Source organism: Oncorhynchus nerka, linkage group LG26 (assembly GCF_034236695.1).
Source record: "Oncorhynchus nerka isolate Pitt River linkage group LG26, Oner_Uvic_2.0, whole genome shotgun sequence".
NCBI classification, from domain to species: domain Eukaryota; kingdom Metazoa; phylum Chordata; class Actinopteri; order Salmoniformes; family Salmonidae; genus Oncorhynchus; species Oncorhynchus nerka.
In genome coordinates, this window is record NC_088421.1 from 52,807,839 (window position 1) to 52,811,097 (window position 3,259).

A 3,259-nucleotide genomic window follows, 5' to 3' on the forward strand; every position below is an offset into this window, starting at 1 on the left:
TAGGTAATAATGTTAGCCACCTAAGCTAGTTAAGTCCGTACCAAACGAGGCTCCGCTAACATCATGTCTACACAATGTTGACATTTGTTTAGGATATTTAACCAGTCAACTAGTACTCATTTCGCTAGCTATGTTACCGAGCTGTATGAATCTGACTTGGATCATTCCTGTTTTATGGTGTGACGAGCTGTGACAGCCAGCCGCTGTCTGCCGTTAACTTATTTACTCGTGTCCGTATGCTTCGTTTTTCCTATTGTGTGTTCTTGTTCAGATACCCTCGAAAATCATGCCCCAAAATGCTGACGTTATATAGGTACCTTCTAAGTTAACTACACTGAATAAAAATATAAACGCAACACGCAACAAATTTTAAATAAATGTTACCGAGTTCATATATAATGAAATCCTTAAACTGAAATAAATTATTTAGGCCCTAATCTATGGATTTCACATGACAGGGGATACAGATATGCATCTGTTGGTCACAGATACCTAATAAAAAAGTAGGGGTGTGGATCAGAACCAGTCAGTATCTGGGGTGGATCAGAACCAGTCAGTATCTGGGGTGGATCAGAACCAGTCAGTATCTGGTGTGGATCAGAACCAGTCAGTATCTGGTGTGGATCAGAACCAGTCAGTATCTGGTGTGGATCAGAACCAGTCAGTATCTGGTTTGGATCAGAACCAGTCAGTATCTGGTGTGGATCAGAACCAGTCAGTATCTGGTGTGGATCAGAACCAGTCAGTATCTGGTGTGACCACAATTTGGCTCGTGCAGCGCGACACGTCTCCTTCTCATAGAGTTGATCAGGCTGTTGATTCTGGTGTAATGTTGTCCCACTCCTCTTCAATGGCTGTGAGAAGTTGCTGGATATTGGAGTGAAACTGGAACATGCTGTCCATCCAGAGCATCCCAAACATGCTCAATGGGTGACATGTCTGGTGAGTATGCAGGCCATGGAAGAACTGGGACATGTTCAGCTTCCAGAAATTATGTACATTATCATGCTGAAACATGAGGTGATGGTGGAGGATCAACAATGGGCCTTAGGATCTCGTCACGGGTATCTCTGTGCATTCAAATTGCCATCAATAAAATGCAATTGAGTTTGTTGTATGTAGCTTATGCCTGCCCACAACCACCATGGGGCACTCTGTTCACAGCGTTGACATCAGCAAACCGCTCGCCCCCACGATGCCATACACGCTGTCTGCCATCTGCCCGGTACAGTTGAAACCAGGATTCATCCGTGAAGAGCATAATTCTCCAGCATACCAGTGGCCATCGAAGATGAGCATTTGCCCACTGAAGTTGGTTACGAAAGCCGAACTGCAGTCAGGTCGAGACCCTGGTGAGGACAACGGGCACGCAGATGACAGTTTCTGACAGTTTGTGGAGAAATTCTTTAGCTGTGCAAACCTACAGTTTCCGGGTCGCTGGTCTCAGACAATCCCACATGTAAAGAAGCCGGATGTGGGGGCCTCCCGGGTGGCGCAGTGGTGAAGGGCGCTGTACTGCAGCGCCAGCTGTGCCATCAGAGTCCCTGGGTTCGCCGCCCAGGCTCTGTCGTAACCGGCCGCGACCGAGAGGTCCGTGGGGCGACGCACAATTGGCCTAGCGTCACCCGGGTTAGGGAGGGCTTGGTCGGTAGGGATGTCCTTGTCTCATCGCGCACCAGCGACCACCTGTGGTGGTGGCTTATGGTAGAGGAATGAACATTGAATTCTCTGGCAACATCTCTGGTGGACATTCCTGCAGTCAGCATGCCAATTTGCACGCTCCCTCACCTTGAGACACCTGTGGCGTTGTGTGACAAAACTGCACATTTTAGTGGCCTTTTATTATCCCCAGCACAAGGTGCACCTGTGTAACAATCATGCTGTTTAATCAGCTTCTTGATATGCCACACCTGTCAGGTGGATGGATTATCTTGGCAAAGGAGAAATGCTCACTAACAGGGGTGTAAACAAAGTTGTGCACAATTTGAAAGAGATTCGAGGGTTTTTTTGTTTATGGAAAATTTCCGGGATGAACCATGTTGTGTTTTTATATTGTTCAGTATAGTTAGTTTAGCAACCAACCAGCCGGCTAGTAGCTACTTAGCTAGCTACAATATAAAGGTGATGTATGAATGTGAATCTTGGATAACGGTTATCTTGGATAATGTGAATCTTGGATAACGGTTATCTTGGACAATGTGAATCTTGGATAATTCCTGTATTGTATTGATGACCAGCTGTGATTGTCTCCTTCCAGCCGAGACGGAGCCTCACGAGGGAAAGCGGAAGGTGGAGTCCCTGTGGCCGATATTCAGACTGCATCATCAGAGGAGCAGATATATCTTCGACTTGTTCTACAAGAGGAAGGCCATCAGCAGAGGTAGATATTACTGTTCTACAAGAGGAAGGCCATCAGCAGAGGTAGATGTTATAGGATGTTATAGGACAGGCTGCTGTAGTGACCTCCAGGACAGGCTCCTGTAGTGACCTCCAGGACAGGCTGCTGTAGTGACCTCCAGGACAGGCTGCTGTAGTGACCTCCAGGACAGGCTCCTGTAGTGACCGTGACCTCCAGGACAGGCTCCTGTAGTGACCTCCAGGACAGGGTCCTGTAGTGACCTCCAGGACAGGCTCCTGTAGTGACCTCCAGGACAGGCTCCTGTAGTGACCTCCAGGACAGACTGCTGTAGTGACCTCCAGGACAGGGTCCTGTAGTGACCTCCAGGACAGGCTGCTGTAGTGACCTCCTGGACAGGCTCCTGTAGTGACCTCCAGGACAGGGTCCTGTAGTGACCTCCAGGACAGGGTCCTGTAGTGACCTCCAGGACAGGCTCCTGTAGTGACCTCCAGGACAGACTGCTGTAGTGACCTCCAGGACAGGGTCCTGTAGTGACCTCCAGGACAGGCTGCTGTAGTGACCTCCTGGACAGGCTCCTGTAGTGACCTCCAGGACAGGGTTAATGTTAAGTGTGTGTGTGTGTGTGTAGAGCTGTATGACTACTGTATTAAGGAGAGTTATGCTGATAAGAACCTGATTGCTAAGTGGAAGAAACAGGGATACGAGAACCTGATCGCTGTGTGTGTCTCTGTGTGTGTGTGTGTGTGTGTCTCTGTGTGTGTGTGTGTGTGTGTGTGTGTAGAGCTGTATGACTACTGTATTAAGGAGAGTTATGCTGATAAGAACCTGATCGCTAAGTGGAAGAAACAGGGATACGAGAACCTGATCGCTGTGTGTGTGTGTGTGTGTGTGTGTGTGTGT